This window comes from Podarcis tiliguerta (genome assembly GCF_965153285.1).
Source record: "Podarcis tiliguerta genome assembly, chromosome: 3".
NCBI lineage: Eukaryota > Metazoa > Chordata > Lepidosauria > Squamata > Lacertidae > Podarcis > Podarcis tiliguerta.
Genome location: NC_139536.1, coordinates 39,320,611 through 39,345,029, shown reverse-complemented (window position 1 = coordinate 39,345,029; position 24,419 = coordinate 39,320,611). Strand labels below are relative to the sequence as shown.

General features: G+C 41.0%; 1 long non-coding RNA gene across 3 annotated transcripts in view; it reads left to right on the top strand.

Moving 5' to 3' along the window:
* The first annotated feature begins 609 nt into the window (after positions 1-609).
* The window catches only part of LOC310673668, a 42,296-nt gene continuing 18,486 nt past the window's right edge, over positions 610-24,419 (top strand). The window contains exons 1-3 of one of the 3 annotated variants that reach the window (XR_014509162.1): positions 13,784-13,816; positions 14,596-14,904; positions 16,964-17,083. This is a non-coding gene — a long non-coding RNA (uncharacterized lncRNA). Of the gene's footprint in view, positions 704-13,783; positions 13,817-14,595; positions 14,905-16,963; positions 17,084-19,826; positions 19,931-24,419 lie in introns of those variants that run through there. The other 2 variants (XR_014509161.1, XR_014509160.1) reach the window with 2 other exon arrangements.

Sequence of the window (24,419 nt, the reverse complement as noted above, 5' to 3'; positions counted from 1 at the left end):
GGTCAAATTAAGGGCAATTCAATTAAGTGTGAACAGGTGCCTCAAGACCACCATGAAATTTACTGCCTGGTTAAGCCAAGCTAGCAGTGCTTGCTGTTGGGTGATCTTTCTTTTCTGATCAAGAGACATTAAACTGGCACGTGGAACAGATAAGCTTTAAGGTCTTCACAAACCTCCCTTAACTCTCTGTGTGAGGCTAGTATGTTGCGATGCTGCATTGCTTCACAATGCAGATTCTGAAATTAATAGTAAGTTAAATGGCTTGCTAAATTAGGGTTGCCATTTTTCAAACCACGAAAATCCAGACAGGAAAGCTGTTGAACCTTTTTTGTGTGTGGACATGGAGAAAGTCGCATTTTACCAATTTCTGCACAGACACTGCTACCATGAAATGCCAGTTGTATGGCAACCCTAATGTGTTCCATAAGGGGAGATTGGTTTGCACAAATGTGTATATTAGGCAGAACTGCATACAGGAAACGACCAATCAACATGCAACCATGCAGAAGCCAGAAGTGACTTTTAAAACAGCCCTAAGAGAGCCCAGAAAGAGCAAAACCAGCACGAAAACAGCACCTAGCAATCCCATGAGCCTTTGCAAATGCAACCCCAGGAGCCCTTGCACCGACCATTGAGGCCTGTGGAGAGTTGAATTTGAGCAGGGAGTTTTGGAGGGAGTGGTTATGGCGGAGTTTGGTGATTGGTAAGTGCTGCTGGGTTTTTTTAAAGGGTTTCCAGAGGTTTAAAGGTTGTTTGCAAGCTTTTTCTAATGGTATTTCAAATATATGCGATTTCACTGACACAGTGCGGTGCCTCGGAACGTCAGGCCTGTGTAAATTGGGAGTTGCCTGTATATGAATGTGTTACATTAAGAGAAATTCACAGGGAAATACAGATGAATTTCCATAAGATTTTTTTTTAATTGCCAAGTGATGTGGAAATGTGGATAACTGGATTTAATCTTAGAAAAATGAGAAATTAAGAGAAAATAAATTGACAAATTTCTCCCCCCCTTCTAGTGATAATACAGGGTTTCAGTTCTGAACAACTGAGGGGTTCCCCTAGGCCAGGTTGCTGAATTTGACCCTGTTTGAGCCAATGAGGAAGGACTCCTTTCGCTCATTCATATCTGACCCTTTCGTACCAGGCTGTAGGATTGGGCTGCCTAATATGCCATTGTTTAAAACAGGGCAGAGATTACTGAATAATTTAAAAAACACCTTCATTCACTGTAAGTTGAGTAATGAAGTGGGAACGAGCCAGAATTCATTAGTGATAGTGCTGAGTGACAGTATAATAGATTTTCAGCACTTTCCTCCCAGGTTTATGGAATATAGAGTTCCACAAATATGCCATCTCTTGTAGACCATTATTCATATTAGACAAAGAAATGAGGGAAAGCAAACTTTCATTGTAAGGAACTGCAGAGAAAATGGAGCCGAACCTTTGTCCCAATTTGTGTTAGAGTGAAATAGGCCATTCTTAACTAGTGAATTAATTATGGAAAGTGCTCCCATTACATTTAACATATGTAATTGTTATTGTTTTTCACTGACATGAGTTATTCTGGGTATTTGTTCTGATCAAGATAAAAGATGAGGAAGTTCCCATTCCAGGATGCATTGATTTAAATGTTATCAGTATTCCTAATTAAACTTTGGAAGAACAGGGGGGAAGGGAGAAAATGCTTAAGCAGTGTACTGATTTCAGAGAGTACCTTCAAGCAAAGGGTCTGAGAGTCAAAATAGAGAAATCTAGTTTGGTTTCATGTATTTCCTACCTAGATCTTTATCATGGAATTGTATCTAGCACCAGCTAATTCTGCTCCCACTTTACCTGGCATTTTCCATAGTACAGTGGTACCTTGGTTTACGAACTTAATCCGTTCCGGAAGTCCATTCTTAAACTGAGGTGCGCTTTCCCTAATGAGGCCTCCCGCCGCTGGTTCCCTTCCACCATTCGGATTCCATTGTTAGACCAAGGTAAAGTTCTCAAACCAAGACACTATTACCAGTTTTGTGGGGTTTGTAAACCAAATCGTTCTTAAACTGGACTGTTCTTAAACAGAGGTACCACTGTATGTAAACAAACAAGGGTTACAGGGAGGCCCAACTCTAAACTTTTGGCAAGGGGCAAGGCAGGAAAGGACACTGGAGAGCCACAACTGGTTGTGATGCACAGCATGCTTGTAATCACATTTAGGGACAAATGTGTTTGGCATGGGAGCAGCTGGTGGAACCCAGTTGTCTCATACAGTGTGAAGTATCTCTCTGGTGACCATGCATAGGTTACGGTTGCTCCGCTTAGCATGCCTCACAGGGTTATGAGGATGAATACTGGATTCAGTCTGAATTCCTTCCAAGAAGGGCAGGAAAGGCATGTGTTTGTAACAGCTACAAATAAGCAGTTGGGGGAGGGGGAGAGAGAATCTGCCTTCCCCTACTGCTAATGGCAATTCAGGTGGAACTGGGAAAAGGCCTTGAGTATTCATCTGCCAAGATGCTCTCTCTCTCCAGCTCACAACACTCCTCCCAAACTGAGTGCTAGAATGACTTTGTGAACAAAACAAACTCCATTAGTAATAAAAGTGTTGGGGTGGTGTGGTTTTTCTAAAATATTATTTATGAATGCCAACAGGAATGCTATTGCAACAACTTCAAAGAAAGTTCAGCTGGCACGTTATTAAGAAGGGAAAACATGTTGAGGTGGCTGCTTGGTTTCAGAGCTAAGCAATCTGAGCAGAAGGCAGTTATGTAGCAGAGTTCTGGAAGCCTTCCATCCACTGCTGCTGCTCCCAGATATTAACCCAAGATGCAGACTAAACATTTGTACCCTGTTTGCACTGCCAGCTGACAAATGAAGGTAATTAATGAGCAGCTATAAGGTAGAAGAGTCTGGAAAATTGCAAGGCTTGTCAACTAAAATGCCCAGCGCTGACGCCAGAGTATGGATTTGAGTGCCTTAGGCCTGCTAAGTAATCTTGCACAGATGTGCACTTTATATTGACTTTCTGCAAAGTATTCCTTGCGTTGTACTTTTTTGGCTCCTCTGTGTAAGATCATCCCCTTGACCAATTCTTTCTGGCAGGCCATAGGCAGGGAAGAAATATCACCACTGCATATTCCGCTGCCAGTCATAGGAAGCAGCTGGCAATGGGATTAGACACTTGTCAGCGTTACATGCAGGTGTCAGTTCTTTAAAGACTCCTCTGACAATGCATGCTCTCAGAGACAGTAAAATCAGTTGCATCTGCTCTACCGCTTACTAGCAATTTCTACTGGGAACCCAGACCAAGGCTTTCCAAAATACAGTGATAAAGTGGGAGGCCCACAATCCTTCGAGCTCTCAGGTGAAAATTTATTGGCTCTGTTTTTCCCAGCCTAATGTAGGAAGACTCCTGTTGGATGAGATGAGAGGTCTATCTCCTCCAGCATCTTATTTCATTCAGTGGCTCACTGTATGTCATATACTATTTTAGGGCGCTTCCACACTAGTCCCCCTAGTGTAATGCGACTTGCTCTTTATCCTGCCTACATGCCCCTTTACCTACCCTCAAACTGGTTGTTGGGGGTTGAGAAGAACCCCCAGAATATGATGCAGGGGACGAGAGAGGAGATTGTTCCATTAGGTAAGCTGAAATGCTTGCACTGATGTAACAATTGTAGTAGAGCAGTGTTTAGAATTCCATCTTAAACTTTAAGAGCACCTCGCACCTCTAGTTTAAGAGATTAGACCCAAGCAGGAGGTAAGGCTAGAAGCTAGAGAGAGAAAGCAGCTAAAGGAGAGAAGACTTGTTGTACGTAGTTCTTTAATAAATCTATTTCTCGTTCAACTTCTCTGGCCTGCTTATTATTAATTAAGGAACACCGCAGTTAAGAGTGTTGGATTTACACTAGTGAGAAATGGGTTCAAATCCAGTAAACCAAACATTTTACTGGATTATCAAGGACAGTTGTTATATTTCAGTCTAATTTACCTCACAGTACTGTGAGAATAAAGGATTATATATAAGAGGAAAAAATGTAAATAGTAATATACCAGATTATAAATGCACTGAGAATACCAAATCTAGATCTAGTCTCTGCTGTATGCCATTGACTTTCTTTCAACAAGTAATGAACACACAAGATTAACCTGCAGTTTATTATTTTTTGCAAATACTAAAATGCTCTCCTGTTGAATAGTAATTAGAAATACTGAACTTCCATGAAGAATAGGCAGTTGGTTGATATTAAAGCTGCAATATAAACATCGCCATTCAGTATTCCTCGCTGTCTATTTTAACAATTGCAATCAGTGGCAAATTAGCTTTCTTGTGAAAATCATTACGTACCAATAATAAGATTCACTCCATCTTTTTGTGAGACGAGCAAATCTTTCACAGAGGCACCGACAGCCACAGGAAGTGAATGGGAAGTTTGACAATAGAAAGGGTAGTTCACACAGCTACTAAAGCACCAAAAAATGCATTCATAAGGATTTTGCCATCATGAGTAAAATCTGATATGCACATTGGCTCTTTTGTATTCTCTATCAGCAGGCCAGGGTACAATCCTAAATCTGGCCACTGCCCAGTAGGGCTTAACAGAACCACAGGGCCACTGCCAAATCTGTCACCTTTTTGTGCATGGGTGGAAAGTAGAGGGGAGTGACCCAGGAACAACCTGCAGCATGCACAGCAATTGAACGCAAATCAGGCCTGGTGCTGTCACATGAATGCCCCATTTCAGAATTTTTTGCTAGCTGCTGCCCACAGGGAACACTTCTACCCACCCATTTGGTAGGCAGAACAGAGAGCTCTGCACCAGTGGAGCAACACTAGTATCAGTCCACAGGCAGAAGCTGGAGGAGACTATCTGGCATGACTGGGCAGATAGACACCTCCACCCAGCACCCTGTCTAGTTCAGGTGCTCTACAGCTGCTTTTTTAAAGAAGGGAAAACTGTGGATGATGCGTTTCTCCCCACATTACATTTAATTAAGCCCTGGATTTCATCTCATGGAGGAAGGACCATTGTACAGTACTTATAGCCATGCAACTGCTCGCACTTGTGGACAGTTCTCACAAACTGCTTAATTCATGGCAGCTTCAGTTTCTATTCAATGGGTGGTGACTTTCAGCGGCTCTGTAGCCATATCCCAAACTTGCAACGTGGCCTGTGTACAATGGACTCATGTGGAATGAGCCACTGCTGTTGTTTTAAACAGTTTTCATGAGGCTGGTTTGTGCTGAGTTCTACACATGGCACAATTTTTTGCACAATGGGCTCTGCATCTAGAAGCACAACTAAAAAGCAGCATGAATTGCCTATAAACTACACATCTTGTTTACTGAAAGAATCATAAAGTTTGGCCTATGCAGCCAGTCCTACACATGTTCACACTGAAGTTGAGTCCTCTTACGTTCAATGGGACTTGCTCCCAAGTAAGTTTGCATATGATAGCATCCTCTATCTGGCTTTAGTCATATAGTGGCTTCCAGACTGCACAAAGCACTTAATCCCAGAGATGTTTGTTGCTAGTGAGAGCAGCATTTGAGAGCACATGCTCGGTGATTTCAGTTAAATTTAAGCCCCTTCCAGGGATGCTTTGCAGACAAAGCCCAGCAATTTGCTCACCAGTCCATTTTCTTTCATGTAGAAGGGCTGGATTATTCTTCATTATTACAGTATATTAGGCAGAGATGTGCCAAGTGGGTGCTGGCTAACATCTCTGAATGCTTAAATGATAGGTTCTCTAGCTATGTAGTAATGTAAGCTTCTGAGCTGAGCACCCTTTCATTATGCGCTATTTGAGGTCAGGCTCCAGGCTGTCAAAGTGACTCGTGACAGTTCCATATCACAGGAAATTAGGCATAACATGAAGAGCACAAGTTCACATACCTCCACATTTTGTATACAGAAGTCTGAGGCTTAACAAATGCTAGAAACAGGACTGTACTAGGCTAACACATGAGTTAGAAATATGTATTGTTTTACCTTTAGTAAATGACAAGCCCTGTATAATTACATTCTATTCTTACTAGGACATGGTAAATAGTGGCAAATAATTTTTGCGGTTAATAATCAATATGCATCTGTGGCACACTACTGTGTGTGTCACAAAGGCCTGTGTGTTTTTGTTTGGGTGTGGATAAAACTACAAAAGAGTTGGGTAGAAAACTGGGAAGAAAACCCACAGCTCTAGCTTCTCCCTGCTCTCATTTTTCCACATTAGATAAGGATGACCTAATGTTCTTTTAGTAGAGTATGGAGGCACTCATATGAACTTTTGGTAGGTCAAGGGCTAATTTGCTAGAAGCTATTTCATTTTTCAAATATACCTATCACTGTTAGGCATCATTCTCTAGTGGGAGACAAGGGAAAGGCATGTCTGGATAGTGTTTCATGAATCCACATTTTATACCAAACTAAAAAGAATGAGGCAATTAATTTTCAATGGTTTCCTTAGAGTTTCAAGGACTTTATTCAGGGGATACTTCTGAGAGTGTTAACACTGCAGATCCAGTTAATCATTTCTTTTTCTCCAGACCCTTCTGACTTTGGCAGAAATGGCAAAATCTGACATTAACCTTGATCTTTAATTTGACATCCATGACTTTTGGAGAGTTAATTTTTGAAACTCAGTACATACTTCAAGTTGTTTAAAGGATTTAAAATGAACGGAGATTCAGCATTGCCCCCCCCCCCACAAATACCCAAATACAACAAGGTTTTGAAATTCTCTACATTTTATGAAAACAGAGAATTGAGAATAATTTTATTCCATTGGACACATGCATTGTTATTTTTTTAGCACAGGAAATGTTTCTGTAAAGTTTTAAGATAACAGCATTCCTATATTTATGACCCTTATCAAACAAAACCCTGCTGAGTGTATTTTCATTTGAAAGGGCTTGCCTGCAGAGTGTGGTGCAACATGCTATTACTCTGATTGATGGGACACCCTCGTGTCCCATAAATTCCCATTATTTACATTATTAGCCATAGAACTTTTGTTTAAGCAACTGTGCACCCTTACCCAAATCATTAGTGGTGGTGAATCACATAATCCATTGAACAGGTTCCTGGAGATGGTATGGATGTCTAACTCCCTTTGACATCAATAGGGCCTTAGCATTTAACAATGTTCTAGATTGCACTTGCTGAAGAGTGTTTCATGGACTGTTCCAGGTTTCTTCCTTGAACTTTCAGATATCTTTAAGGACATCTCTAGCTCTTTTTTCCGCAGTTAAGGGAAAACAGGCAAGCAATATTCTACACAGGCAAGCAACAGGTCAGGGACACCTTCCAGCCAGTCAAAGGCACTCAGTAAGGGTATAGGGCAGACTGGTGTAGCCTGGTGAGGGATTATGGACCAAAGAGGGGCCTGAGGGTCTCCACTTCCTAGTGCAAAGGATTAACTGTAATAGACTTCTTACAGCCGGGCTTTTGCTATTCCACATGGACACTGGATAGCTACCCACAGTTTAGCCTAGGCTCTCTGAACACACCACAACATATCTAGCTGTGGGTTTGTTGTGGGCACTTGCCATATTCCAAGACAGAATTAGATAGACTTTTAACACCTTTGGTTTCAGTGGGGTACATAATGCTTAACTCTATGTTGGATTGTTGCCTTGCTGCAAGGCACTTAACCTACTTATTTATAGTTCCCAACTCATTTTTCATAGGCCGGGGTAGTAGCACAAGAGGTCTGACACACACACACACACACACACACACACGTAGCAATCCTAGATTTAACAAGTAGGGCAGTCATGGAGCCGCAGCTTAGCTGTGTAACCTTGTGTGTAACGTTATGGGCACATACAAGCAGAAAGGGCTAGGGATCGCTTCACATTGCCACAAAAATGTCCAGACTCAGTTTTAAGCTTTAACTACTATCATTGGTTTAGAGCAGTAGTTCCCAGTTGGTGTTACGCAGACTACCTGCACCATTTGGATAATAAATACTACCATAGAGCTATAAATATTCTCAAAAGTAGGGGGTCCATGTATTGGCTTTTGAAAGTACATAGTACTTAGCTAATTGGGAACCAATGCTTTAGAGAATAATGTGAAAGAAACACGTTTGAGGCACAGTTAAATAGCATTTACAAGCAATAATTCAATTTCCCTCACACACACACACACACACACACACACACGTTCTTAACATCTATACATAGAGATAAATAATCTCCCTCCCTTTTGCCCCGTCTTTTCCAGTGAAGTAGGAGTCATTACCCTTTTATTATTATAGATATGTTCTCTAGGAGTTGATTCAATGAAACATATGGCCCGATTAAGGACATATAAATTAAGTGGGAAGGGATTGCGTTTAATAATTACCTGCAGCTGCAGCTCTCAGCAGTTGCAAAAAACATACACATTTCTAAAACTCGTATTTATAGAAGCACAGGAAAGTACCAATGTTTTTTCAAAGGAAGAGAGAAATGTGGGCACAGTAAAGGACGCAATGCAGCTTGAAACCCAGTGTAATTCTTTCTATATGCAGGCCACTGCTCCATTTTTCAGCTTGCCGAATGTGCCAGTTGTCAATGCCCAGTTCATTAGCACTTTTCTGGTTCTACGAAAGGCCAGGCCTAAAGGCCTGAAGTTCAATCTCTGTTTAAAATACAGTGTTTCTTTCCCATATTTCTAATTTTTTTAACAAAGCAGTTTGCTGGTGTTGCTTTAGTAACTGCATGTGAAATAAATGGAAAGTAACGCTTATTACTTGAAAAACTAGAGAGAGACACGAAATGGAAGCATTAAACATAATAAACCTGACTGTGTCTTAGCAACTGTATGGAGTCTATCTTTCGAGTTTATTATGGTTTGATGGTTATCAGAGACTTAGGCAAACATTCACTCCCATTTAAGAATTGAAAACAATTTCTCAGCTCTTTTACAGGCAATCCCTTTCTTGAACCAGCATTGTCTTTCTCACTAGGAAGTCTCCTCTTTCCACTCATATCGCCAGTTATATTGATTGAACTCCCCTTCTAATGCGCAAAGCTAATGGCTCCATCTTCCTGCATGTCTCATGAAAATAGTAGGGAAATCAATTCCTCAGTTTATGAAGACACCAAAGATCTTTTAAAATCTTAAAAATGGGTGGAAAGATCAATGTCTCCTTAGTTTCATCTTCAATACTAGCTGGTGCCTAAGCAGGCCATGAGTCTTTTGAGAAGCACTGCCATCATAAACCAATATCAATATTTCTGGAATACACTCTTCATGCTGAATTGATGTGTGACCTTGATAAGAGTCCTTAAAGTTTTCTTGACTGCAATGAGATTAGGGCTGCATTCCTTATACAGTAGTACCTCTGGTTAAGAACTTAATTTGTTCCAGAGGTCCGTTCTTAACCTGAAACTGTTCTTAACCTGAGGTACCACTTTAGCTAATGGGGCCTCCTGCTGCTGCCACACTGTTCTGTTCTCATCCTGAAGAAAAGTTCTTAACCCGAGGTACTATTTCTGGGTTAGCGGAGTCTGTAACCTGAAGCGTCTGTAACCTGAAGCATCTGTAACCCGAGGTGCCACTGTAAACATTTACTGTACCTGAAGTCAGCGGGACTTTCTTCTTAGTAAACAGGCATAGGGTTGCCCTGTAACTATAACTGCTGAGTACTTCTGGTTTATAGATAATGAACATTTTGAATCTTACTGATTGGGTGGACAAATTACTGCTCTGAAAATGGACTCATTGGGTGGTGTCCAACTAAGTTTTACTCAGAGTATCCCCACTGAAACTAATGAACATAGTTAAGTTAGGTCTATTACTTTCAATAGGTCTAGCTAAATGCCACCTTATGTTGTCAACAATGGTCTTTCATTTTTTAAATTTATTTTTGTAGTCTGCTGCTATGCACGCCAATGAAGGCCATTTTGCCCACTGAGACATACTATTCATACAGGTTAAGTCCTACTCAATGCAGTGGACTTGCTTTTCAGCAGACACTTGTATACACACACTTGTACTGCAAGTGTGTACAGGTTTGCCCCTTTCACAGTATTATTAGTTAATCGGTAGAGTGTGGATATATATAGCCAACTTTTAAAAGCCAACTCACCGTTGACATGGCAAAATCTGCAATAAACAACAGGAGCAGCTATTTTAAATTATGTTTATTATATGTGGGGAAAAACAAAATAAAATATTGCAGAGGTAGAAAAATGCTAACTTTATGTGGGCTCATGTGAGAATGAATTCAGTGTCAAGTTATCAGGGTATATACATACATACATACATACATAAAATAAAATAAATTGCTAGAAAAGTGAAAGTTCAAAACTGATGCAACCAAAATATAAATTGAATCAATGAAACAATACGACAGGACTGCCTTTCCATTTGAATTTAAGTGGTCTGGCAGCACCTACCCTCTAAAATTCCTTCCTGTTACTTACCACATAGTGCCTCCCTATTACCACGGTTCCAACTCAGTTGATTGGCACTCATCCAGTCCATCACTGCATCCACATGATGGTCCAGATCATGCTTAATCATTTGTGATTCAAATGTTATGGAGAAATAGAGCTGCATGTTAATTCACTTTAAGATGTATCACAGGAAGCGATTAATAAATGGGATTAAATAAATAATAATAATATTGGTTACATAAAAATCCCAGCTTTCCAGATCTACATGGTGCTTTCTTTAGGTTCTTTCTATATACCTATATAATCTTTTGCAAATGACACTGTATTTTATAAATTTCTTATTAAAATGTATCTCCCTGGCTTCCCCAATAAATAAGATTGTTATTATATAATGCTGCTCTTCATTAACTGGATAGCTGTCACGAAACTACTTTGAGGTCATTTAGATTAGCTGGTAAAGAAATTTAACACACATTTGGTGTGTATCTACACAAATAAAGATGTTAACAAGATAACTTACTTTTGACCTAGGTAAAATTGTAGCCTATTATTATTACATTTAAAAAGTCAGTATGCTTTTATTCTAATTACTCATTAATATTAGACCCAACAAACCACAATGTGGTCCTTCCAATGATCAAAGACTGGCTTTGATTATCTAGGCTATTCAAATAAGCTCCTACAATACTGACATAAAACATACAAACTTCAAAATAAGTGGGAAGATTCCAGGCAATGAAACAAACTGTCCTGCTCATGTATGGAGAGGTCAGCTGTCATCACGATCACAGTCAAGCCAAGGATACTTTATGTTCTAAAGAAGACTCCCTTCTTTGGCAGGAATGTGGAAAGGTTTTTATTGAAAGGGTGAAATTATTCAAATTTCAGAGTGTTCCCAAATCTAAAGACTTTTAACGCATGAGCACACTCACTCAGAAACATACCGTATTTTTCGCCCCATAGGATGCATCGGCCCATAGGATGCACCTAGTTTTTTTGGGGGGGAAAGGCTGCTATCCGTTAGCCGTGGGAGAGCCGCGCTACTTCGCACAGCTCTCCCACGGTTAGCGGAGCGCTGCGCGAAGCCCCAAGCTTGGGGCGTGCTGAGCTCAGCACGCCCCAAGCTTCTGGGTGCCGGCAAGCTCTCCGCTAGCGTGGGAGAGCTGCGTCTCCCACGGCTAGCTTCCTGAAGCCTGGAGAGCGAGAGGGGCTGGTGCGCACCGACCCACCTCGCTCTCCAGGCTTCAGCAAAAGCCTGCATTCGCCCCATAGGACGCACACACATTTCCCCTTCATTTTTGGAGGGGGGAAAGTTCATCCTATAGGGCGAAAAACCTCTGTTTTCTGACATCCCAGTAATTATCTGGAACTGTGGATGAGTACAGATGCCATTTACCTGTGTTTGTGTAATCACCTGATAGATAAGTCAGTCCCTGTGGTCCAAACCTGACAACTGGATAATTAATCAAATAGTTATACTGTGGGAAGTACCACTAGACAATTTTGTGAGCACCATTTTTGTTGGAAAAGTGACAAATAAACGGATGACGACGACAGGTGCTTATCGTGTTTTCACCTGATGTTTGTCTTCCAACGTTCATTGTTGTTGGACAGTTTGGATTCTCCTGCACCTTGGCAGCTCCCGACTCTGCTATTCCAAGCCTGCTGAGAGAAATGATGCATAACAGCATCATTGTAGAACTTCTCCTTCCTTCCTTCCTTCCTTCCTTCCTTCCTTCCTTCCTTCGTCCTTAAAGCCACAATAGCTTGCCTGAAATAGAATATTTGGACCCAACTAGACGCTGGTTGCCTTCTACAGAATGTGTAGATCCAGTGCAAAAGTGCATCTGCTGGCAGGGGCCAGGGAATCACAGCAGACCAAGAGAGGAATTTAACCCTTTCTTTTCCTGCTTCAGTTCTGAGGAAAATCATAGGAACCTAGGAAACTTCTTTGTACCGAGTCATACAATTTGTGTGGGATGTGATACATAAGTAGCAGTCAAATACAACATTCCTTATTTTCCTAGAGTGGACATGCGAGAGACTGTTTGGTCCAGCCAGTCAAAAACTTCCTGTTTCCTCCTGGCTGGAACATACTTCCTTTGCATGTGACTAGATGTGGGCATGACCTTACCTGTCTAGGTAACACAAAAGGACAGGGCAAGCAGCCATCTCTCTCTTTTTGACTCTCCGAATGGGATAGATCCACATGTATATACTTTGTAACTAAGTCTGCCTTCAGGGATCCAACTGTGAACTGATGATGTGAGTAAACTTCTTTTATACACTATACTTTACACAAGTTTGTGGTGTGTTTATTCTTTTAAGAGGGATATAAGGGAACTCCCAGGGACGCGGGTGGCGCTGTGCATTAAACTACAGAGCCTAGGACTTGCTGATCAGAAGGTCGGCGATTCGAATCCCCACGACGGGGTGAGCTCCCGTTGGTTAGTCCCTGCTCCTGCCAACCTAGCAGTTCAAAAGCACATCAGAGTGCAAGTAGATAAATAGGTACTGCTCCGGCGGGAAGGTAAACGGCGTTTCCGTGCGCTGCTCTGGTTCGCCAGAAGTGGCTTATTCCTGCTGGCCACATGTACGCTGTATGCTGTCTCCCTCGGCCAATAAAGCGAGATGAGCGCTGCAACCCCAGAGTTGGTCACGACTGGACCTAATGGTCAGGGGTCCCTTTACCTTTACCTAAGGGAACTCACAGGAATCTAATATTGAGAGGCTTAAACAAGCCTGCAACCAGCTACCTGCTGTGCGTTTAAAAGTGGAATGTAAAACTCTGCTAAGTTATAGAACTTGCTAGTGCAAGTTAGGAAGGATATTAATAAACAATATAGCCTCTCCTGCCTCCATGAACATTCCCACAATTTGTCCCTCTAGTTTAGTACTGTTGACGCTGACAGACAGAGGCTCTTCTTTCAAGGTAATACGTAGGGAGTCTTTCTCAGTTGTACTTGCAGACACCAGAGATGAAACCTGGGATCTTTTTGCATGAAAAGCATGAAAACTGAGCCATGATCCTTCCCATTTCTCAAAATCTGCTATTTATTATTTTATTTATTTTGCAAATTTTATGTACCACTTGAGTAATAAACAAAGGAAACACACCTCAAAGTGGTTTACAAAAATTATTTGCATTGGAGAAGTACCCTAGTGATGCCTGCTGCTATCCTGATAAGTATTGATACACATAGGGTTGCCATATTTAAAAAAGTGAAAATCCAGACACAAAGGTTGTTGAAATTCTGGACATATGGCAGCCCTAGATACACCCCACCCCCAGCAGATACTATTTGCTTTTAAATTAAAATTTCTAATGCACATTCTGCACAAAGTCACATTTAACCTTGCATCTCGGTCCCTTCTTTCATTCAGACAGGTAACAGAGAAATGCCTATTTCACTGAAATGTCTGGAGAAAAAATTCTTTCAAAAGGTATTATTAACAGATATTATTTTAACTAAATCATTCTCAATTTAATTTTTTTAAAAAACCCTTGCAGCCATAGTTTAGCCATCCTGATCGTATACATTTTCCTAGACAAAACAAGGCACTCTGAGAGACATGGACTTCTACACAAAGTGTGTTGATCATGTTACATTAACAATATGATCAGCAATCACATCATAGGCTTCAAAAAATAAAATGCCAAGTGCATTTACTGGTGATCGTTGCCACAGTAGCCACTGGGCCCAAAGTGCCCTGGAAGGGACACTTTACATCTTCTCTTGCCATCTGTGATCATATAGCATGCGGGGGGGGGGGGGAGAGAGAGACTCATGTGTTGCAGTGCCGATAGCTATGCCTTCCCATTTCACTCTGGCCCGGTATTTTATTTTTAAAAACTTTTGATGTGATGGCTAATCACAGCGCTAATGTAATGTTCAGTTAGGTCCTTAATTAGTGTTTATTGTCTATAGCCAAAGGGTTCTGCTTCTCCAAATTGTGTGTAGGATACCCTACCACCTGGAACTAGGTCTGTTGGACCAGCAAGAGACCAGTTAGCTGCTGTATCGTTCCCATATGGTCTGCAGGTACCAGAAGGCCTAAAATAAGTCTTTATGGCCCCATAACTTACCACCATGTGGACATGCTTTTCTTCAACTGGTCATCACAGATTACTTTCTAAAAGATACCAATGGCTAGTGATAAGCACAATACAAGGCATATTTTCTTGCCGCTTTGCAATAAGCACTTACCATTCTTTTTTGCAGATACAGTTCCAGTTTTTTTCTGTTTGCTGGGATACAGCCAGGTTGTGGCCTTCAGCACTTTTTCTCAGGTGCCTGCCTATTTCTTTTTAATTGTGCCTCTTGATCCTGCCTGCTGCCTCTTGGATAGCGATTTGCCTGCACAATGCAAGTTCTCAGCAGAGTGCCAAAAACACTCAGCTTGCTATTTGAAATGTATCCCTTAGGTACCGTTGCAGTGTTGTTGAGAAATGTGCAGTTGGCTGGCCAGCAGGTTTCTGAAGCAGCAAAACTGAATTTGGCAAAGGGTGAGGCCGTTCATATTGCTTCCAGGTGAACTTTAGCTTCAGGATCATTTAGCCCTGTGGTATTTGATGGTGGTTGTCAAAATTGCATTGCTTTTATTTAAAATATGTTTCTTTTGGACCGAAGGAATATTTTTTCCAATGCTTCATATTTGCTCTGTTGCTAAGAGAAATCCTTTCTCTTTGCCTTGTTCTTAATTTAAATACGAATCTGCTTATCAAGTTTACTTTGTGACATACATGTGGTGGTTAATATTGACACCCCCCCCCCCCCGAAACACATATACACTCCCCATCATTATAATTTCCAAGGCAGCTCTCTCTATTATCTTTTTGGTTAGGCAATAGGTAGAGCAATCTCATATGTCAATTACATTGGAGTCGGAGATATGCTACCACTATACTGGCAGGATGGATATTGCATATGGGATGTGCTCAGCCAAGGATGCACAAAAAGAATCAACAGGAGGGCCTGCTAGTTCTGTGGATGAACATACACTGAGGTGTTCATCAGAAAGACAAAACCAGCTCTGTATTAGGGTTCTCTGCACAATCATATGGATAAGTTTGTGGTCTTTTCCATTACTGTACATAGGCTTCCAGTCTATAAGGTCATTATTTTGTCAGTACAAATCACACTCTATACATTCAGTTTTCAAATTAACTGTTGGTTCCTTTTTATTGTTTAAAATTGCTTGGAAAAATACCAGAGTGCCAACAAAATGCTGCGACGTGTTTTCAATATTGATTTCACACCCAGCACAAAAAGCTAACAAATCAGAATATAGATTCAAGATTGTATAACTGTTCCAGTTTAGATTTATCGGACATATTAAATAGGACAATCTTGTTCAGTTCTAGCACCAGGGTACAGAGGAGCAAGTGCTAAATGTGATTTATACTCAAAAACCAAGGAACTTTCTTCATATTTCCTATCCCATAAACTTGCTAATCACTTTAGAGATAATATCATTAAACTACACACTTCTTACATCACAGATTTAAAGCTTTCTGCCCTCATTCAAACAAACTGGGAAAACTTTTTGAAAGGTCTTCTAATAAATAATATTGATATATGCTAGGAATGCACTCCTTATTTAATTTTTCCCATTCTTTTCTTTTCATCAGGGAACAGATAGTTTTATTCAGAATCTATTATTTATAAACAGTCATAAAACTGCTTTCATGAAATAGTTACACAAGAGATATTCCAGAGAGACCCAGCTTTGAGAAAAATGTAAAAAGTTATTTGTTTAAAGCCTGCCTGTCCATGTGTTTCCCTCAGTGTAATGCAGTAACAACAAAAAATCTTCCCAGTCTAAAGCAATTGAGTTAGGAGAGAAAGTTATACGACGTATTCACACTTATTCATAAATCCATAAGTACAGTAATATTTCATAGATTGTCCTCTGATGACACAATGGGGTGTATGTACTGCTGTATGGCCTGTGCTCTCACCCCTAATAAGGGGAAAGATGGGTGTTGGGCTCCACAGGAACAAAATACAGTTCAATTATTCCGAAGTACTAACTAGGAAAGAATTATTTGTAATTCACAAGCAGCCATACAAGTTATATGCAAGATAAGGCTACCAATGACTGCTAGCCAACATGCCAATGATCAGTCTCCACTGTTGGGGACAGTATTTCCCTGAATACCAGTATTTGTGAATCTCAGCTGTGGAGAGTGCTTTCTCCCTGATGCCTAGCTTATGGGCTTCCCATGGGAATTGGTTGGCCACTGTGAAAACAGATTGCTGGAGAATAGATAGGCCTTGGCCTGATTCAGCAGGTCTTTACTTATGTCAATAAGTGACGCTTGCCCAAGCAAGCTACTTTTGCTGAAGATTCTCTTCCTTTCTTGGCAGCTGTAATCCTCACAACTGGATCCCAGTGGTACACAGGTGTTTAACTCCCTCCTAGCCTGACTAAACAGTGCACATAAGCGCAGCAGCCAAGATTGGAATTCTTTTCTTGCACAGTACAGCTTCCACAAAAGAATTTCCCTTTTTCATATAGCTTCTACTGTATAACACTACCCTCTGACCAACCCCAGAACTGCTGGGAATACAATTTTTCTTCCTGCAGCAACAAAACACAGGCAGAAGGTGGAAGGGAAAGCATGCCTTCGTTGTAGCATAAATTACATGTTCTTTGTTCCTGCCTTTGGCCTTCTCCACTTCTCCAAATGTATCTCCAGAGCAAGAGGTAAGGTGATTATGTAGGGCATGCCCTGGACTAAAGTTCAGATGGGAGTTGTGGCCCCAAATATCTGGACAGCACCAGGATGGAAAAGGTTGATGTAGGGTTTGTCTGGGGGTTTTTTTTACTGTAAAAAAGGAAGCTGGACTTTCCCCCTGTTCTCTCGTTCCTTGGGGATATACATTTGCATAATGTACCTGCCTTTTCCAAGAGGTATCCATTTGGCCTGAAACTATGGCTGCCTATGCACCATACATTTCAAGCACATGACTTCCCCCAAATCTGGGGACTGTAATTTGTTAAGGGGTTTAAGGGTTCTGGGAATTGTAACTGTGACAGGTAAACTACAGCTCCCAACTTGGGGCAAGTTGTATGCTTTAAATATATGATGTGTACATAGCCTTTGTTGTAGTGCATGAGGGTATGGAGAGAGAGAGAGAGAGAGAATGAGAATATGCCTGGTGTTCTTATTGCAAACACTGGGTAGAAGCTCGTGTTCAATTCCAGTATAACCTCTAATGTTCCCATTGGAACAAGAACAAAGAATAACAGGAGGAGAATTGAGAGAGGGTTGAGTCGTGATCAGGATTACAGTCTAAAATAACCTGCGACTGAATGTGTCTGTGCACAGTTCATAAATATTTCCACAGATCCATTTAAATGTACAGTAATATTTATTTTACTTATTCAAGTATCGTGAAGGGAAATAGTGGTTATGGTTCCATTTTGTTATCAGGCACTACTGGGAGTAATTAGCAGTGAATGAACATATTAAAACCTCCATAATGGGATTTGGGTAGACACCAAAGCAAATAATACATTAACACATTAGAGATTACAGGCATCTTTAAAAAATGTATGGTCTTGCTGGGCGGATGACATTACACAGCCAATATGTCAGAATAATGTTTGCTTGTCCCTTGTTAATATTGGTGGATTTAGGTCCTTATTCAGCACTTACAAATAAATGATGCAAGCAGGGATTTAAAAGTTTGAATAAACCAAACTGTTACTTTTTTCTTTTTGCATCAAGTGATACAAAGGGTGCAGTATTTCTGTGCATTTCTGAGCAGTTAAGTGGAGTGGTCATTAATTAAATTACTTTCCATTATTTTCTTTTTTCCTTCCTCCTTAACATATAAATGTAGTCCAAGTGGGATCAATATGTGATCCAATATCAATTCTCCACGAAACCCATTCGTTTGGTAGTTGTCATTTAGGACTTAGAGCGAATTGTTCTAAATTTGATCCATGGATAACCCTAGGCAATGCACTACCTCTTCATAGACTGTGTATGCACTCCTATTTACACTGCAACCACTGCCCTCCCACTGCTGGTTTGGAAAACGATGTACATAAATTAGCCACGATTCATATCCAGCCTGTCCCAGCCTTGTTGTTCTTTGAGAAATATTGCACTTTGATGCTGTTTCTCATAAAACAGCTTCAATCCAAATTGATAAAAATAATGAGCTCACTGTGTTTTAAACCAGTAATGAGTACACAGTCTTAGCCTCACTTCCTATTCTGCAAAAGCAGGATTGATGATTATTCTGTCCTAGAATTAAAGTTGTGAGTTCTTTAGATTTTTGTGGTTGTGTTCTGCAACATGTCAATGACGCGATATTTGTGCATTTGTGGCAGATATATACTGGACCATCCGCACGTCATTCCACTTCCATGCCATTAGTTGTTTCCTGAATGTGATGCTTCCTGAATGTTAATGCATTGTTGCCACTGGGAGGGCCATCACAAAAGCAGGACAAAAAGTAATCTGGAACATTACAATCTCAACAAAACTTTCGCAAGCACAAACATTATCAGAAGTGGACTGTACCTGATGGCCACAAATTATCATGAATGCACAATAAAAAGGACACCTGGAGAGGCCTTGATTCTCTTGGAAAAGAATTGGGTACACCTAATGTCTCACACATCAAGAATGTTAGGAAAAGGAAAACAGGGGGAAATAGAAGAAAACCTGCTATCTTTCATCATTTGGGCATGTGGACAGCAAGGAAGGACAGAATTTGGGTTCAGCATATGCTATAAAACCCAGAAAAAGATGAAAAAAATAATATATTGTCAGAGCCAAGCAATAGGAAAGGGATGAGAAGGAATTCTCATATAGTGAGGAATTGTGCTTATGGGGCCAGCAAACCTTCATATTGCAAATGCAACTGGAAATGACTCTCTCGGCTTTACTGCAAAACATTACTGAGGGATTGACTAGGATATAGAGAGAACCTGACCACATTTCCTTGATGGGTGTGCGTTGTTACTACATTTGAAACTAGAACTTCATGGAGTTGAAAAATAGACAAAAAGAGAATTAAAATAACCAAAGTGGTGAGGCACTTTCTCTGCAAGCAGCACCACCACCACCAACAACAACAATTTACTGTTTATACCCCGCCCATCTGGCTGGGTTTCCCCATTTCCCCAGCCACTCTGGGCGGCTTCCAACAGAATATTAAAATACAATACTCTAATTAAACATTAAACATTAAAAGCTTCCCTAAACAGGGCTGCCTTCAGATGTCTTTCTCTTTGATATCTGGTGGAAGGGCGTTCCACAGGGTGGGTGCCACTACCGAGAAGGTGAAAGATGGTGGGAGAGGGTTGATGTTCTCTCTCTCTCTCTCTCTCTCTCTCTCTCTCTCTCTCTCTCTCCCCCCCCCCCCCTATTTTAAATGAAGCTTTGGGGAGGTCTAAGCATGGTGGAGATACACTTCTCTCTCTTCTGCAGCACTAGAACTCTCAGGAGTGGGTAGAGGAATGCAGCCAAAGATCCTATGGGAAGACTGCAGACTGAACAGCCACACACATCATCTAGGAACAGCCTTCAGTGAGGTGAAGTAATTACAGTAAATAAAGATTTGCATATAGTATATTTATATGTCTCCTCTAATTCTCTTTTTTGTTGATGTTTTCCCATCTTAGCTCCATTCTCCTTCAGATGATCTGGTCAGGAATAAGAAGGTCCTTAGTTGTCTCAGTCCACATAAGCGTTGGGTGGACACAGCATCCTGCACCATGGCAAGCTGTTACATGGAGTATTTAGCCTTGCATTTAGGGCCTAAGTTGTTTCCATGGCCTCCTGCTAGAATACCTCACATAAAAATATATTAAATTCCTTCGGAGACACACAGAGCACATTTTTGTCACCAGCCGATATCTACAGGGAATTCTCGCCCATCAGGGATTAGAGGAAGGACTTTCAAATTAGAGAGCTGTATTTCCAGAGAAATTTACATTTGTATAGAAATAGAGCACAGCTTGCTTTTATTTAGTAATCTGTTAATATAGGCCGCTTCATGGCAGTCAGCATTCCCTAATAAAGAGTCCCTGCTAATTCTTCAGAAAATTCAGGGCACATCTTTCTTTCCCTGACAGCTTTAGGACACAAATGCTTGTCCTTGGAATCACAGATTTAAAGTTTCCTTTCCATAACATTTCTTTTCATGTCCGTAATTCATTCACCAAGCTCCATGTTTACAGAAATAACAACTTTCATTTTTAGTGTATGAATGTCTTTATCTGTATCACAACTCATCCTCCTCATTTTGGCTAAGCTCTTTTTAATTTGGTTTTTGTTTACATCAGACTTTGTTTATATCAAAGGAAACTCATTATTTGTATACATCACACAAGAAGCTGGCTGATTATGACAATGAAGGGAAAAAGCAAATAGAAGTCCTTAGAATCTGAAACATTTTCTGGCCTACTTCATTTGTTCACAGTTGCGTTACTCTTGGCTCCTCTGATTACTTTGTCCTTAGCATCATTAATCAGCGATGAGAGATGCCAAGAACCAGCTAACGGAAATCCAACCGGCTATTGAAGTACATTTTTTAACCTTCTATGGATAGCAAACCATCACTCCTAGTTCCTCAGAAAAACTAAACAAAGGCCATTGGAAATGACACATGACAACTTCAATTATAATAGTACAAAGTAGGCTAGTTGATACAGTGAAGTCTTTTGGAAGAAAGGGGCAGAGAATATTGTTGCTGAACTTCCAAAGGCAAGTTATCCAGTTAGATTGTATCCTTGTAACAATCCAAGAGTGGAGCAGATGCACCAAGCAGCTTCATTTACCAGGACAAGAGCCAGAGTCGGGAGACTTCATCAGAGGCGGAAGACCCCCATTGCTAGTTTTAGTGAGACTGAGGGTCAAGGGGAGTCACTGGAAATGGAGAAACTTCCTGAGATCACCACTCATAGAAGTGCATCACTTGGAAAAGTGAGAGATTCAGGGCTACCAATACATCCTGACTTGTCCCAAGTTCTTCTTCTACAAAATTGTCACCAGAAGCATGGGCAGCAGTGTGTGGGTCTGAGCAGAGGTCCACACCTGAAGGCTTTTTGGAATTTCAAGGCCTACTTCCCCTGATCCCTCTTCAACAGCAAGAAACTACAGCCCATACATGCCCTGGATATATGCCCTGCTGGTGCCCCATTGTTGATGCAACATCTCAGCACTACATAATCTGCTTGGACAGCAATCTTGTTCTGGAGGAAATCTTGCTCTCTGACCTATACAGCAGTTGATCACCCTCCTGGGTCAGAGAAGAATCTAATCTAAATGGCAATGGTGGCAGGAACCAAGCCCTTTCCCCTGTCCCCCATTCAGGCCAGCCCATATCACAGATGTGGGTCATCGTGGGACTCGCATTGGCTTTGCAGATTTTGGGGTCCAAAGAGGGAGGCCCACTGAAAGAGACATACCTGCCATTACTGGGATGCTTCCTCCACTTTCAGTGTAGTAGTGCCAAGCATTACAATGAGAGCCTACAGTGAGAAACTGCCATTTGAGCATATCCTTATATTCAGCAGGCAGTGTTCATGTTGTTCTTACTTAGACGCAATTTTACTATGTGTGTGTGTGAGATGCTCACATGTTTTTCCACCCATGAAACACATGTGCTGCACACTCTGGGAGTCAAGGTTCATTGGGAAGTAAGTTATGTTGCATGGGAAATACTCCTGGAAATACTCCTGGAAGCTGTGTCTGGGAAATACGATAGGAGAAGAATTAGTATTATTTCAGTGGTTCCTCGGTGTTTTAGACTAAATAGGTTTGCCAACAAATATCCACCCTTCTTAGAGATACCTGCCAAGTATACGGAAGAGATCAGGAGTTTGGCATGAACGTGACAGAGGCATCCAAGAAGAGAGCTGTAAAGAGAGGCTGGGATCTGGATTGAGGTTTTTCTGCATGGATTGAAGGCCAGTTAGAAGCAGGATAGATTTGCCTGTCATCAACCCTTGTTTGAAAAAGGAAGCTGTAACCCCCAGTTTAAAAACTTGCTGCAAAGTAACTGGAACTAAACATTTCTCCACTAGGTGGCTGGGCAGTCTGACATTACACTATATGGAAGAGTTGGGAATACAGTTATCTGGGAGCAGATGTACCTCAGAATCCAGCCCAGCAGGGCCTAACTGGAAGTTTATTTTATGGGATTTGTTAACTGCCTCCCTTTCAGATTTCTCTACAAGAATGGCTAATATCGACAAGATGTTGTTGCATTTATTTGTACTGCTATTTTGATCCAGCCTCTCACCAGGGAAATCAAACTGAACCTGCTTACTCCCTTAGAGTGATATTGGGTGTGAGTCCTTGTGTAACCTCAACTTTCTGGGACAGAGCTTCGCAATACGGTGAGGTGTGGTTTTTTTTTTTTGCAGATTGGATGCAAAAAGAAAACAAAAGGAAGTGGCAGGATTCTTCAAGGGTATATGTACACCACAAATCTGCATCAGTTTTGAGGCAGTTTAACTGTCATGGCATCCATCTGAGGACCAGACATTAAGTACCTGTGCCTTTAAGAGCAGGCATTTTCCCTTCTCCACAGACTGACAGTGTGGGGTCTTAGCCTGTATTGGGACCCACTGGTGGTGGTAATAGGAGGCTTTCACATGTTGACCCTCACTGGATCCAGATCAGGCCTCCCACACCTGCAAGTTGAATTGGGAGGAAGGTTGCATTAACTTCAATGGAGGCTTTCCGCCCTAGAATGCAGGTGTGTGTGTGTGTGTGTGTGTGTGCACGCTCATCTGGCAGGTGACCAAGGGTTAAAGTCTCTTGACAGCCCCCCTTCCCAGCTAGCGTCAGTCTGGATTGGGCCCTCCATGCTGGCAATTAGTGTAAACGGAACCCCTCCTTTTTAAAAAAAAATTATGCACCGCCTGATTGGGGGGACAACGACAAAATACCTCAATGTGATTTACAAACAAGAAAAAAATTAAATCAAGAAAAAAATTACAACCCTAATTTAAAGCATATAAAAGTTAAAATACTAAAACAATTATTTATTTACTTTTACTTAATCACTGTTTAGCTTGGCTCTGAATCAGGGTGCTGAAAACTGTTTGTTAGAGATTCCTTTCCTCACAGAACTGCAGGAATTACTTATGTAAAAGAACGACAGTTAGTTTCTGTCTATATTGCAGATAAACCCTTCAGTTTGTTAATAAATCTGGTAAGGACCCCACTGAAAGAGATCTCTTTAAATATTGGAAGAAATAAGAGCCATATGGTAAATACAGCTTGGAATTTCAGCCCTTTACATAATTTACCCAAAGCACCCTTTAACTACAGCATCCAACACTGGCATTTTCAGACTTTGTTGTACAGGGGGCAATCAACAATTAATTTGCTCTGAGAGGTCAACTGTATTATATTTCATTGGCTTATTTGACGGCCAAGCTGGAGAGTTGCCCCATGAAAGAAACAGCTCTTTTTAAAAAATGTGCAAAGCTCTGCAGAAATCCTCGCTTCACCATGCTCTTAGGCCTATACAGCATGCTACATGCTGACTGCATATGTCAACTTCTAGTTCTAAAAGATTAATCTCCCATTAGCCAGTGTGTTGTTAAGCCTTTTGGGGAATTCTTGTGAGTACCTTTGGCTGACAAAGCGCTATTTTCACTCAGGATTCAATATTTAATGCAGCAGCGTGTGAACCACAGGTGTCCAACTGTATATAGCAATTTGGGAGAGAGATTTTAATGGAAGTGGTTTAACACCATGCACTATGGAAGTTCTGCCAGGGTTTAAAATGTCCCATCTGGCTGGATATGTTTGTCATTCTACCTGTGTTTTTAATTATCCCAGTTATCTGGGGCCTTATTCTGTATTTATGAAAGATATGATGACAATTTTTTCCACAATAAAGACATTAAATATCTGCCCACCCCCCCTTCAGTTTTTGGCTCATGTCATACATTATACTACAGATAGAAAGTATTTAATGTATTTCCACGCATATGAAACCGGTGTTTTGTGCATCCAGTGCTGGTATGTTTGTGGCGTATCTTTGGCCGCCACCAAGGACCA